Source organism: Chelonia mydas, chromosome 2 (genome assembly GCF_015237465.2).
Source record: "Chelonia mydas isolate rCheMyd1 chromosome 2, rCheMyd1.pri.v2, whole genome shotgun sequence".
In the NCBI taxonomy this organism is placed as follows: Eukaryota; Metazoa; Chordata; order Testudines; family Cheloniidae; genus Chelonia; species Chelonia mydas.
Window position 1 is genome coordinate 240406398 of NC_057850.1, and position 15611 is coordinate 240422008.

General features: G+C 41.2%; 1 long non-coding RNA gene across 1 annotated transcript; it reads left to right on the plus strand.

Annotated features, from left to right (window-relative positions):
- The first annotated feature begins 1383 nt into the window (after positions 1 to 1383).
- On the plus strand, positions 1384 to 10269 carry LOC122464351. The gene is made up of 3 exons (XR_006288298.1): positions 1384 to 1493; positions 2902 to 2928; positions 10250 to 10269. It is a non-coding gene; the product is annotated as an uncharacterized LOC122464351 (long non-coding RNA).
- The last annotated feature ends 5342 nt before the right edge of the window (positions 10270 to 15611 follow it).

The following is a 15611-nucleotide window of genomic DNA, read 5'->3' on the forward strand; positions in this document are numbered from 1 at the left end:
GAGGAATTATGACCAGTTATCTAGTGGTTGACATGTCAGCATTATAGTTTAGAGACGCTTATATATGTATAATCAATAAACCCTTATGCTTACCCCAGGTGATCTTTTGTGCAACTCTACTGAGTTCAGCATATAATGCTTTTCGCATCTTATTCTTCTTTCAGTATTAAAACAAAATGTGTGCAGAACTGACAGTACATTTACAGAGCAGTAAAAGTTATGACAGAAATGCAGCTCCTCGCTGACATTTGACAACTTCTGGCTTGGGATGGCACAGTAGATGGGTAGTAGTGCCCCTAGTATGATCAGCATATTTATACCTTTCATTCCAAGGAAAAAATACAACATTAAAAAATCTCAGTTGCTATGAATTTTATAGAATCTTAATTATTCACAGGAGAAAATACTGAATTTATATTGTCATATATGTAAGATTAATGGCCTACGTTTTCAAAAGTGACTGGAGATTTTGGGTGCCTCAATTTTTACTTGCCCAACTTGCCAAACCTCTTAATATCAGGCCCCTTTAAGGTGTCTCAAGTTGGACTGAAAATTGAAATCTGAAAATTGAACACCCAGAATCACTAGGCCCTTTTAAAAAAATTGGGTCCCTAAATAATATAAAGTAATTCTAGAAATATTGCTGTTTAAAGCAGTTAGAGAAAGAGAGAGATTCTAAATAAGAATGAAGACGGAGTTCCATTTGAAACTTGATCCTGCTCCCATTTAAATAAATAACAAAACTCATATTGACTTTAATGGGAACATGAAGAGGCCCTGGATATATGTTTGATTTGGGATTTCCAAGCAGTTACATTTGCAGCCCTCTTGACTGTGTTCAATAGCACCAAGATCTTAGGATTCTGAAATCACTCCGACATAAGAAAATATAAAATCAAAAAGGCCTTTTTCTGCCTTTGAGTTTTGATATTCCTGAGAATTATAATACTATCTCTTTCTAAATCAGTAACTTAAAATAAATTAGTAAAGAACTTAACATAAAAAAATCAAACAGACATTTATGTACAGTGCAATCTGAGAGAGACACTCCTATATATATACTGAAACTGGAGTCACACCTCCTGGTTCTATGCAATTTAGCTGCTATATGGCCTGTTCTATAGTAGGGCCGATAGTTTCTTACAAAGTCCACTACTAACTTGTAGAAAGGCTTAGTCTGCACTGAATCTATATGGCTATGAGTGTTAACAATAAAGTTCAAATAGGACCTGATCTTTCCTACCTATCCCACAAGGATTTTTGCTGATGAAATACTGCTATGAAGATCACACTTGCTATATTTTTCAGTATTTGTCTTTCCTGATGCCTGCTAGAGAACTAACACATCATTGCTTTGACAATTGCAGGACAAAACTTCCCTGTTTCAGAACGCTATTCATTTACTGATTAACTTACTTCATGGCTGAGTAGTCCTGCAGGGTCGTGCTGTACTAATGACCAGAGCAGAGGAACTGAATGCAAACCAATCAGAAGTAGGTAGGCCTGGAAGTATTCCAGATTTTGTTCAATTAATTACTGGAAGTTCAGGAGCTTTGGGGACAGAGTTGAAATCAAGTGCATAAAAGACTAGATTCACATCCTGGAAGGGCAGAAAGAAAGCATAGGAGAGAACCTTACTGTAAGAAGGTATTGTAGCCATCGCTGTCATGAGTCAGACAAGGTTGTGAAGTAGGAGACACAATGTTATGCAGATATTTGTGATACCAATAACTGTTTTCATTTATTGTTATTTATTTTGCTCTCTCTTATGTATAACAATGGGCTGATCCTGCAAACCCTTATCCCCCAACTTCATTGAGACTACTTCTGTGAATGCGGGCTATTTATCTGCATATGGATTTGTTAAGATCTGGCTCAAAAATAGTATTACGATCTCTTTAAAAGATTTACCACTTCTCTCTGGCATTTTTACTCATAGCAGCCCAGATTCCCTATCACAACAGCAAAATATCATAAATGAACTCAGAAGTGTTTCAAACATAATGCCTGATACTGCGTGGTACTATCTCCACCTCCTACAGAAGTCCGTGGGAGCTGCTGCTGCTGAATAAATACCTCATAGGATCAGGCCAATGAAAAGGTCCAGTAGAACCTCAGAGATACAAACACCAGAGTTATGAATTGACCAGTCAACCACACACCTCATTGGGAACCGGAAGTACATAATCAGGCAGCAGCAGAGACAAGAAAACAAAAACAAACAAACAAAAAAACCCAACAAAATACAGTACAGTACTGTGTTAAATGTAAACTACTAAAAAAAATAAAGGGAAAGCCTCATTCTTCCTCTGAATAGCAAAGTTCCAAAGCTGTATTAAGTCAATGTTCAGTAGTAAACTTTTGAAAGAACAACCACAATGTTTTGTTCAGAGTTATGAACAACTTCCATTCTCTAGGTGTTCGTAACTCTGAGGTTCTACTGTATATTCTTCTCTCTGTGCATGGATTTAAATCTTATTAGTACTATGGGGACAATGACACATGCGCAGGCAGGAAAATAGGCTGCCCCAAGATTATAGGTTACCATATATTTTTCATAGTCAATGGTTCAATTCTTGATTTGTTTTCAAAAATAACAGTCAGCTGAATATGTTCAGAAGGTGTCACAAAGAAGAGAAGGTTACTCACCTTGTGCAGTAACTGAGGTTCTTTGAGAAGTGCATCTTTTGAATCCAGGCGAGCCTGGCATCATTGTATTAATTTTTTTTTATCTAACTAAATCTAAAGAGCAACTTGGAGATGAACTCTCTTTGGTTTTTTGGTTTTGTTTTTTTTTGTAATCTGAAACTAAAATTTGAGACTAAATTTAAGATTAATACTACTCTATGTACTACTGAAATCTATCTAAAACTAACTTTACTATCTAAATTAATATTTCAGACACCCCTTGTGGAGCTCCGCCTGCAGGTGAGGACGGTTGAGAAGGAACTGGGGTGGGGGCGGGGCGGGACGTGCGAGCACTAATGGCACAAAAGGCGCCTACGGTGCATGCACGTTCCTGACCAGGCACTGCTACCAAAAGTCTCCCATCAGTGGTGCCAGGACACATCAACACCTAAAGTGAAGCACCCACAGGGACACCACTCGATGAAGAAGTACTAGCTATGCAAAAAAGAGAGGAGAGGGTGGTAAATAGTCACTGAACCAACAAGAGACATTGCAATTTTAGACTTGGTTTTGGTAAGTAGTGAGGACATCACAGAAAATAATCTTGATTCGAGTGATCATAAATTAATCCAGTTTAAATGAAATGGAAGCACAATCAAAACCAGGTCTACAGTTATGTTTTGTTTTATTTCAAAAGGGCAGACTGTTAGAAATTAAGATAATTAGTCAGAGGAGTCAACTGAACTGAAGAACTCAGATTTAAATGTGGAGGAGGCTTGGAATGTCTTTAAATCAAATGTACAAAAACTATCTGCCATTTACAACCAAAGCAAGAGGAAAAACACTTATAGGGAAAGGCTCCAAACCAAGTTGAATGAAAAACCACCTCAAAAAGGTTGTTAGGAGTAAGCAGAGAAGCTATAGGGAATGAAAAAAGGGATTCATTGGCAAAGAAAACTACATCTTGGAGGTCAGAAAATGTAGGAATAAAGTTAGATTAAAATAATAAGAGGATTTTTAGTTATATAAATAAAAAGAATAAGGAAGGATGAGGTTGGAATGCTTTGCAGTGTGGGTGGGATGAGATTAAAGATAATCTAGGTATGTCCCCAAAGCTAAATGAATACTTTGCCTCGGTTTACAGTAATATAAAACACGGGCATGAAGACAGGATTGCTGATGTGTACAGAAATGGAAATTACCACATCTGAAGTGGAAGAAAAACTTAAAGAGGTTAATGCACTTAGACCGGGGGAACTGGATAATTTCCATCCCAGAACACTGAAAGAACCTGCACATGAGATTGCTAATCCAGTAGCAACAATTTTAAATACATTTGTATATTCAGATGTGGTATCATATGACTGGAGAACAGCTAAATGTTGTACCTATATTTAAGAAAGGGGAAGGTGGTGATCCAGGCAATTAAAGACTTGCATACCTCAGTAGTATGTAAGGCTTTAGAACAGATTTTGAAGAAAAGAATAATAACATTCATGGAAGTAAATGGAAAAGGGGATGTAATGCAACATAGGTTTACTAAATGTAGATCATGCCAGACTAAGCTGGTATCCTTCTTTGAGAAGATATCTTAAAAAATCAGTTAAGGGAAATGCAGTAGATTTAATATACTTGGACTTAAGTAAAGTATTTGACACAGTGCCACATAGGAAATTATTAGTTACATTAAAGAAGATGGGGATTAATACAAGACTTGTAAGGTGTGTATGGAACAGGCTCAAGGGCAAAAGGCAATGCTAAAGATGATCCTGGCAATTATAGGCTGTTAAATCTAACTTCAGTACCAAGCAGATTGGTTGAAACTGCAGTAAAGAATAATTATCAGACACATAGATGAACACGATTTGTTGGTGAAGAGTCAACAATGCTTTTGTAAAGGGAAATCATGTCTCACCAATCTATTATAATTCTTTGAGGAGGTCAACAAGTGGACAAGGATGATCTAGTGGATACAGTGTAGTTGGGCATTTGACAAGGTCCCTCACCAAAGGCACTTAAGCACAGTAAACAGTCATGGGATAAGAGGGAAGGTCGTCTTATGGATCAGTAACTAGTTAAAAGACAGGAAACAAAGGGTAAGAATAAATGGTCAGTTTTCACAATCAAGAGAGGTAAGTAGCGGTGTCACCCAGGAAACTGTACTGGGACCAGTGCTTTTCAACATATTCATAAATGATCTGGAAAAAGGGGTAAACAGTGAGGTGGCAAAGTTTGCAGATGATAAAAAATTACTTAAGATAGTTAAGTTCAATGTTGACTGCGAAAAATTACACAGGGATCTCACAAATCTGGATGACAGGACACAAAATGGCAAAAATGAAATTCAATATTGATAAATGCAAAAATGCATATTGGAAAACATAATCCCAACTACACATACAAAATGATGGGGTAGACATTAGCTGTTACCACTCAAGAAAGAGATCTTGGAGTCATTGTGGATAGTTCTCTGAAAATATCCGCACAAGGTGCAGTGGCCGTCAAAAAAGCTAACTATATTAGGAGCCATTGAGAAAGGGATAGATAATAACACAGTGAATATCATGCCATTTGATAAATCCATGGTATGCCCTTGAATACTGAGTGCAATTCTGGTTGCCCCATCTCAAAAAAGATATTTTAGAAATGGAAAAGGTATAGAGAAAAGCAACAAAAATGATTAAGGGTATGGAATAGCTTCCATCTGAGACAGATTAAAAAGACTGGGACTGTTCAGCTTGGAAAAGAGATGACTGGGGGGGATATGGTAGGGGTCTCTAAAATCATTGATGGTGTGGAGAAAATTAATAAGGCAGTGTTATTTACCTCTTCACCTAACACAAGAACCAGGCGTCACCCAATAAAATTAATGGGCAGCAGGTTTAAAACAAAGAAAAGGAAGTACTTCTTCACACAACGCACAGTCAACCTGTAGAACTCGTTGCCAGGGGATGTTTTGAAGGCCAAAACTATAACTGAGTTAAAAAAAGAATTAGATAAATTCATGGCAGATAGGTCCATCAATGGCTATTAGCCAAGGGATGCAACCCCATGCTCTGGGTGTCCTGAGCCTCTGACTGCCAGATGATGATTGCCTCATTCCGTTTGAATGAATGTTCGTTCCCTTTGAAGCATCTGGCATTGGCCGTTGTCAGAAGACAGGATATTGGGCTAGATGGATCATTGGTCAGACTCAGTATGGCCGTTCTTATGTTCTTACATTGTGCTGAAAGTTGAGCTGCTTGACTGGAGGGAGGTTACTAGTGGAGATTCTCAAGATCGGTCTGGGGACCAATCTTTTTCAATACTTTTATTAATGGCATTGGCACAAAAAATAGGATGTGCTAATAGTACGAAGTTAGAAGGTGTCATGAATCAGGGCCAGCAGCAGAGCCAGTCTCAGGGCAACTTAACAAGTGCAGCTGGCCTGTAGTAGGCTGCCTGGTTGGCTACACCACCTGATTGGTAGGAAGAGTCATCAGACCAGCTCTTAAGCCCAGCAGTAGCAGTTCCATAGCTGCTCAAAGCATTCACCCCTGTGATTGCTCCTGCACCTGCTTCTTCCCAGTGCCCCTCCACCCTTTGACCCTGGGCCCTGCCCTGCCCTGCCCCACCCCAGGTAACTCAGCTCTGACCCTCAGCTCCTATTCCTGACTTCTGACTCCGGGCTCTGGCATCTGACTTCTGATTCTAGTTCTAACCCTTGGCTCTGATTCCTGGCTACCAATGCCTGCTCTAACCACTAGGCATGCCCGCCCAAGTCCCAGTCTGCCAGGAGGCATCAGCAACACAAAAGAGGATCTAGCTGACCTTGAAGACTGGAATAACAGAAATGAGATGAAATTTAATAGTACAAAGTGCAAGGTCAGTCATGCACTTAGGATCTAATAATCAGAATGTCTGCTAAGCGGTGAGCTCATCATTGGGAAGCGTCAGAAGAGGAGAGACACCTGTGTCTGTTGGTCGAACACAGGATGACTATGAGTCACCAATATGATGTAGCAAATGAGGAAATGTGGAAAAAGGCAAATGTGATCCTAGGATGTCATTAGGTGAGGCATTTCCTGTAGAGATAGCGAATTATTAATGCCATAGTACAAGGCACTAGCAATTTGAACCTGGTGTACAGTTCTCATAACCCATGTTCAAGAAAGATTCATTTAAACTGGAACATGTGCAGACAAGAGCTACTAGCATGATCAGGGGAGTGGAAGGCCTAGTTTATGAGAAGAGACAAAAAAGGTTGTTTACCCTAGCAAAACGTAGGCTGAGAGGGAAGATGATTACCCTTTATAAATACATCAGGGGAGTAAATACCAGGGAGGGTGAGGAGCTATTTAAGCTCAAGGACAATGCTGGCATAGGAACAAATGGATAGAGACTGGCCATGAACAAATTCAGGCTAGAAGTTAGAAGAAGGGTTCTAACCATCAGAGGACTGAAGATCTGGAACAGACTCCCAAGAGGAGTTGTGGGAGCAAACAACTTAATTAGTTTTGAGAGAGAGCTGGACAAATCTATGAATGCGACTGTATGATAGGGTTGCTTGTGATGCTGGGGGCAGGACTTGCCAGCCCTGAACATCAGTCCCTGTTTTTGGAGGTTCCTAAAATCTCATGCTTCAAGACTTCAGCTAGGAATATTAGCAGTGACCTTGCGGGGGGTTTGCCTTTCTCTGCAGCATGGCATTCAGGTCACTTGCTAGGATCATCTGGGAATAATCAGTTCCCTGCCAGTGGGGACCTTGGGCACTGGTGTACTGCAGTCCCTCAGATTCTCTGCCTGTGGCACATAACAGTTTAGTCTCATGAGGGCTTGGTCTCATTTCAGTTGTCAGGTTTAGTGTGCGGCTGCTGGGTGGTGGTGGTGGCCTGTGATACACAGGAGGTCAGACTCGACGACATGGTGATCCCTTCTGGCCTTAAGTTCTATGACTCTGTGTAGGGACTTTGAGTTGTTTCTCCACCCATTTTCCTGCGGATTCCTCTTTGCTCCCCAAACCAGGGTTAGACTGAGGTGTCTTGTCTCAAGATTACAGTTCCTACCTGTAAAGTTCTTAATTTACACAAGAAATGACTTGGTGGATTTTTAACTCACTTTATCTGTTTTTTAGGGCTTGTCCTCAGCACAGAGCAAAGTGTGCCAGAGGGCTGTGATTGGTAAAGTGCAGTAACGTGCTGTGGTCTAACTGCCCCATGTAGACCCTGCTAGTGCACTCGAAGAAGGTACCTAGTTTGAGTTAACATAGTCCTGTAACAGTTATCTTTTAGTGAGCACCAGCAAGGTCTATATGGGGCAGCACGTCAGTGTTCTTTACAAATCACACCCCTCTGTCAAGCTTTGCTGGGCCATGTAGAGAAGCCCTGAGATAAAGTAACACTCACTGTTTTGATTTGCACCTTCTTGTTAGTTTTTTTCTATTGCACCCCGCCCCTCCCATAAACTGCATTTCTAGAGCACCCCACATTTGAATTAATGGTGTAGTGTATAGGAATATGATTGATTGTACCTGTTGCACCTTTAAATAATTTGTAAACCCTCTAACAGTACTCACCGTGTTCTATATAAAGCCACCAGAACCCAACCAGAGCAGCAGTGCGTATGTGTAGCTAGGTCTTGCATGTTGTGTTTATTCAGGAACCACAATTATTTGAACTGTATACTGCTCTTGTGGTTCCTTTACATTATGTTTGTTGTGAAAAGACCAAAAATGCAAACTGGTGCATATTATACTACCTCACTACTGCTGTCTGTTTTCTGACCCAGTAACTACCTGCATGTAATCTAAATAAATAGTTACATCACTGCTACAATTCATGGATACTTCTTTCATAGAGTTTAAGTCCAGAAGGGACCATTAGACCATCTAGTCTGACCTCCAGTATATTATAGGGCACCCAGATACCCATATATTCTGTAGTATCTGGCTGATGAATCTTGCCCATATGCTCAGGGTTTAGCTGATGGCCATATTTGGGGTCGGGAAGGAATTTTCCTCCAGGGCAGATTGGAAGAGGCCGTGGAGGTTTTTCGCCTTCCTCTGTAGCATGGGGCACGGGTCACTTGCTGAAGTCTTTAAACTACGATTTGAGGACTTCAGTAGCACAGACATAGGTGAGAGGTTTTTTGCAGGAGTGGTGGGTGAAATTCTGTGGCCTGCGTTGTGCAGGAGGTCAGACTAGATGATCATAATGGTCCTTTCTGACCTAAATATCTATGAAAAATATATTAAGCTCAAAGACTTCAGTCAACCTAAAGCATTTCAGTCCTCACTAGGTTGAGGGGAGATATGATTGCTCTCTATAAATATATCAGAGGGATAAATACCAGAGAGGGAGAGGAATTATTTAAGCTCAGTACCAATGTGGACACAAGAACAAATGGATATAAACTGGCCACCAGGAAGTTTAGACTTGAAATTAGACGAAGGTTTCTAACCATCAGAGGAGTAAAGTTTTGGAATAGCCTTCCAAGGAAAGCAGCGGGGGCAAAAGATCTATCTGGCTTTAAGTTTAAACTCAATAAGTTTATGGAGGAGATGGTATGATGGGATAACATGATTTTGGTAATTAGTTGATCTTTAAATATTCATGGTAAATAGGCCTAATGGCCTGTGATGGGATGTTAGATGGGGTGGGATCTGAGTTACCCAGGAAAGAATTTTCTGGAGTATCTGGCTGGTGAATCTTGCCCATATGCTCAGGGTTTAGCTGATGGCCATATTTGGGGTCGGGAAGGAATTTTCCTCCAGGGCAGATTGGAAGAGGCCCTGGAGGTTTTTCGCCTTCCTCTGTAGCAAGGGGCACGGGTCACTTGCTGGAGGATTCTCTGCTCCTTGAAGTCTTTAAAACACGATTTGAGGACTTCAATAGCTCAGACATAGGTGAGAGGTTTTTCGCAGGAGTGGGTGGGTGAGATTCTGTGGCCTGCATTGTGCAGGAGGTCGGACTAGATGATCATAATGGTCCCTTCTGACCTTAGTATCTATGAATCTAGGAGACTAAACTGTGTGCCACAGGCATAGATCAGGAACGACAAGATCCCACCAATGTCCAAGGCCCCTCTAATTGCAGGGAATCGATTAGATGAGCTGTGCTCAGATTTCCCAGTAGGAACTGTGCCCAGTTCTGCAGAGGAAGGTGAAAAAACCCATGGTCCCAGCCAATCTAAGTTGGGGGGAAATTCCTCCTGAGCCCAAATCTGTTGATCAGCATGACCTTGGGCATGTGAACAAGACAGACCAGCCAGGCATCTAGAAAAAAGGTTCTCTGTACCATTTCAGAGCACTGATCCACCCCTTCTGGTGTTTGTCCCCAGCTGTGGCTAATTTTTCATGCTTTAGAGGAAAGTGAAAAAAAAATCAAAACTACATCTAGTCAATTCAGCACCGGGGAAAATAATTCCTTCCTGACTCCTATAAGCAACCAGCTGATGCCCTGAAGCATGAGATTTGATTAAAGTCACTGTCTTCATACAGAGCTGCAAGTGTTATAGCATGTTGAATCAAAGAATTTCTCCCAGAAACTGAATTAAAGCATAGCTTTTAAGAAGATCTTTTATCTTGTTTTTAAAACTCCAAGCGATGATAATTACCCTAACTGCTAGGAAATTGTCTTTGCAGAACTTCAACTTCCAGCCATCAAATCTTATTATGCCTTTGTCAGCAAGGTTGAAAAGCCCCCCCGTAATCAGACATCTTCAAGTGTAACCACCTAGACACAGTGGTCAAGTCACCTGTCAACCTTCTTTTTGATAAACTGAATAAATTGAGCTCCTTAAGGCTTGTTTTCCAGCTCTTGGATAATTTTTGTGGCCCTCCTTTGACCTCTCTCCAGTATTTCCATGTCCTTGTTGATGTCTGTTGGGTCCTTTTTTTTTTTTTTTTTTGGTCCATTAGGTCTGATTCTGAACTCATACCAGTTTCACACAGTGGAGTTACTCCTGATTTACACTGGCATAAGTGAGATCAGAATCAGGTCTATTATATTTCTGTGCTATGCTATTTATTCTTTTAATAGCACAATTAATGACAGAATGGACGTAAAAGGATAGATTAGCTGGGGAGCTCCCTAATCTCTATGGGTGACGGTAAATTTCTGGTTAAATTCCAAATTGTTAGTTTTAACCTATAAAGCCCTAAATAGTTTGGAAACTGGCTCTCTGAGAAACAGCCTCTGTCTTTGGGTGACCCAGTTACAGAAATCAGCAGAAATGCTCAAGCCCACAGCCCCTGGTTGAAAAGGGAGGCAACTGGTGGCAGAAAGGCTTCTGGGAAGGATGCGGGACTTTGGAATTCACTCCATGTGTTGGTCTAACAGACTCTGGTTTGGTTTAACTTTTAGGTCATATTACATCTCTGTTTTGTTGGCCCTTTCTGTGAGCACATCAGGCTCATGCTGAGGTATCTCCACAGGCTCCCAATAAGCTCCTGGTGCCAGTGTAAGGTTTTAGTCCTAATATTCAATTAATGGATCAAGCTCCAGCTATGTTAAAGAATTTTGATAGACAAACTACTACAATAGCTGCATTCCGCTAGGACAATGACGATTGCAAAGTCCAGGACTATGTGTTAGAGCTGGGGATAAAGCATCTTCATTCAAGGCATCCAACTATGGAACAAACTTCCACATGAGATCAGGCAAATCCAGAGTATGACCATCTTTACCAAATACTGCCAAATCTTCCCCTTCAAAATAGCCCTTCCAAGCATAAAAAGGATATTCACAAAACTGACAACCCCCACCAAACAAAAAGAAGAGATTAATACAATCTAAAAAATAATACCCGCCCCCCAAACCTTCATTCCCTTTTTGGGATTAAAACCCCTTTGGGTAAGTGCTAGAAACTCCATGAAGTCCAACAGGGTCTTGGTAATTGCTATTGATTTTACTTTGAAATTGCTCAGATTCTATGGAGATGGGTGTCTGTATAAAACCCTAAGTCAGATAGTATAAACAGAAATAATTAATAGTATGCTTCTGCAACCTATATGCTTGCACTGCAGCATTTAAGAGAGTAAATAAAGGAAGAAAGTGAGGAGGATATATATTTTTGTTTTGGGGGACTGAGCCTGTAGACTTGCTCCAGCCAAACAGGATGACTCTGCTAGATGGGATAGAATCATCCGGAAATTGGGTGTGGCAGGCAATAGGCCTTATTATCTGTTTGAAGCTACTCAGATGACTTCCACTGTTGGCTAGGACCCTGGCAAGACACACACACAGAGTCACTCGCTGAGAATGGAACTAACTTAAAGGGAAGGGGAGGAGTTTACAAATAGGAGAAGTAGAAGCCAAACAGGAGAGAGGGCTCCGTTTGGGAGCAGTGCAAAGACCAGAGGGTTCCGTTGTGAGGCTTGTGTTCCAGGGACTTTGCCAGTTGGATCAAACTGGAGGCTCTATCGCCCCACTGGAGAAGAAGAGGTGCAAATTGCAGGCTGCCATTGCGAAGATGCAAGGGGAATCTGAAAGAAACTGGGGGACTATCATTTGTTTCCCACTTTTAAGGTGCTGGTGTGCCCATTAGAGGTTTTGGACCATTCCACAGAGATTGAGGAGTACAAATCCTCCCAGAAAAGAGCCATAGGAGAGCACATGTATGTGTATGTGTGCATAATTATCATCACTGAACCTGTAATAGTAGCAAGTACTAAAGTGTTGTCTGTCAACAAGAGTTTTTATTGACACTATTCACAGTTTCAAAGATTATAAGTAAATTGTGTGGGGCGGTATATATTTAGTGAATTTTTTCCTTTGGAGATTTTGTGTCACTCTCCTTCTATTAGAAATTTAACTCTCTTTCTATCTCAAAGTCCTGAAGAGACTAGACATAGGGTAATCAATGATTTTTTGTCAAGGTCTAAATTTCTTGGTCAGGGTCCAGACTCCAGAGAAAAGAATACAAAAATAACAACAATAATGATGATGATGATGATGATGAGTAAATAAAAAGATTTTGCAAGCTATTCAAAAGTGTCTGGCAGTCTGGATTTGGCCCCCAGCCTATTGACTACCCCTGAACTAGACTCTGATCTTTGCTCCAGTAGAGAGGTAAGCTGAGGTACAGGAAAGGGAAAGAGACATTATACGGAACATTAGCATAGTGGTTTCCCTAAGCCTGTTGTACAGTTATTTAGCAAATATTTAATTGACTAGCCTTCTTGCTCTAGTTTCGGTAGCATTATATATGAAATTGCACAAAGATGCTATTTAAAAGCATTAGAGACGAGGAGGTAGTGAGGTAGTGTCTTTTCTTGGACCAGCTCCTGTAGGTGAAAGAGGCAAACTTTCAAGCATACGCAGAGCTCTTCTTTGTTAAACATTAACACTGTGCTGTTATATTAGACAATTTGAAGGTTGTACCTGTTTTACCTTCTTGTATCTCAAGATGGCACTGTACACACAGATATGGTGCTAGCACACAGAGTTCTCCTTACCACAGCACATTGTCAGACGCATGTATCCTGCAAGTATTGAGAAAAAACATTTTTTTTTTCAGAATGGAGTCACATTATTTAAGGCCAAAAGCAACCACCAGATAATGTAGTCTGACCTCACAGGCTACCAACGCCAACCATCACCTGCACACTAACCTAACAGCTGAAATTAGATCAAACGATTTCTGCCCCCAGGACAATAGACTATTATGTGTCAAGGTAGAGAATAGGAGGGACTGAGGTGCACCAGTGCCCAAGGGCCCTGCAATGGTGGGGAAATGATTAAGTGGGATATACCCAGATAATCCTGGCAAGTGATCCACACCGGCATACTTCAAAGGAAAGCAAAAAATCTCCCAGGTCAGTGCCAGTCTGACCTTGGGAGAAATTTTCCCAACCCCACTTATGGTGAGCAGTTAGGTCTGTGAGCAAGAACCAGCCAGTCAAGCACCTGAGAGAGAGAATATAAGTGACATAGCAGATCCCTGTCTCTCTCCATCAAATGTCCCATTTCCAGCCATGGTCATCCCTGATGCTTCAAAGGAAGGAGATTAAAAAAACCAAACAAACCCAGAATACACTGGGGGAAAAAAACCTTCCTGACCCCTGCAGGTGTCTGGCTGAAACCCTGAAATTCAGCTTTTAGGAACATAAGACATAAATCAGAAGTAAGACTCAAGGCTTCCAAGTCCTGCCTCCCACAATCCCATACAACAGTGGCATACAATTTCTCTCAAATTTCTCCAGCTCTCTTGAAGCTAATTAAGTTGTTTGCTCCCCACAACTCCTATTGGGAGGCTCTTCTGGAACCTCACCTCTCTGGTGGAGTGGGGGCGGGGTGGGGGTTGAGCACCCCCAGGGCCCGGAGGAAGCCAGCGCCTGTGTCCCCAGAGACAATCTGGGTATCCTGAAAAGACTTTTGGGAAACTGACAGTTTATTACATCATTGCCACCATTTGGAATTACAAACTGTGACACACCTGTGCGTATAGTTTACCTGCTTTAACCTCTCAATAACTCTCACTTCCTTTTCTTAGCTAATAAACCTTCAGTTAGTTTACTATAGAATTGGCTACCAGCATTGTCTTTGGTGTAAGGTTGAGGGTACCAATTGGTCTGGAGTAAGTGGCTGGTCTCTTGGGCCTGGGAGCAACCTGATGTGGTGTGGTTTTTCGTTTAAGTGACCTTTTATTACAAAGTCCAGTTCGCCTGGCTGGCAAGATAGACTGGAGCGCCTAAGGGGACTATCTGTGACTCCATGGTAAGATTGTTATAGTGATCCAGGAGTTCACATTTTTCACTGGCTTGGTGAAATCTAATTATAGAACATGCCAACCAGTTCGGGGTATCTGTCCTGTTTTCTGACAGTCTGCCCTGAGGCAGGCACTCATGATCGTGAGCCACTCCAGACAGCGTGACAGGTGTTACCTTTGGCTCAAGTGTCAGAGACTCATGCTTTCCGATTTGAAGATTCTAATCCCATCTCCCCCTGTGCATATTTGTTTACCTAGAAACTATGTCCATTGTCTGCAGTGCACTGGTATGTTTGTGATATTTTAGTTCAGTAATTGTACATGTTATTATTACCACAGTGCCTGGGTGCCTAGTCATGGACCAAGAGAATATTGTGCCAGGCATTGTACAAATACAGAACAAGACGGTCCCTGTCCCAAAGAGCTTACAATTTAGAAATTCTCTATCTTGGATACATTATCTGAATGCAGATTTAGCCCAACTTTCTTTATGAATGTGTAGCAATTATTTTCTTTCTTCTGTATATGTTCTACCAAGACTAGCCCTACGTATTAAGGGGCCTTATGTAGATAAGAACCTATGGAGGATGATCTACCTGCTTGCTTACATATTCCCCCGCACTTGTTTATGTTGCTCCATGTCTACTGTTGACCTGGCCACACAACCTGCAAACCCAGAAGCTGAGCCAAAGTACAACTTGCCAAGTCATGAGTGGGACAGGGCAGTTAGATAAATTATTAATTGTTTTCTATGGGGAGGCTGAACCTCCACCCACCTGGATTTCATTATGTGTTCAACATTTGAAAGTAGGCATGTGTGCTAATCTAAAAACCCTAATGGGGAACAGAGTAAGATGTAGAATGTATGATTACTCTGATTTTAGAAACTGCAATTACTTTTCAGGAGGTCTCAGATATATGTTTTTATTTAGTAAACACATCGGAAGATCACCCTCCCTTTCTGCACATTTCTTAGTGGAACGGAAGCCATTTTAGAGAACATAACTCTCCTACATGCAGTACTGGACCAAAGCAGGTCTATTATTTGATTGGTGATCTCCAGATTTATCACACAAGCAGTTTCACCAGCACCCCTCAGATAACTAAGCTTACTGTCAGCGATCAGAGCGATTAAAAAAAATTAAGTGATGGCAAAGTGTGAAAGGGAATCATGAACAAAGGCAGGATGGACTACAAGGTGGATATTTAGAGATCTATTCCCAGTTCTACCAAAGACTTCCTGTGTGATTATGGGTAAGTCATATAGCCTGTGCAAATGGGGACTCCTTACTTCC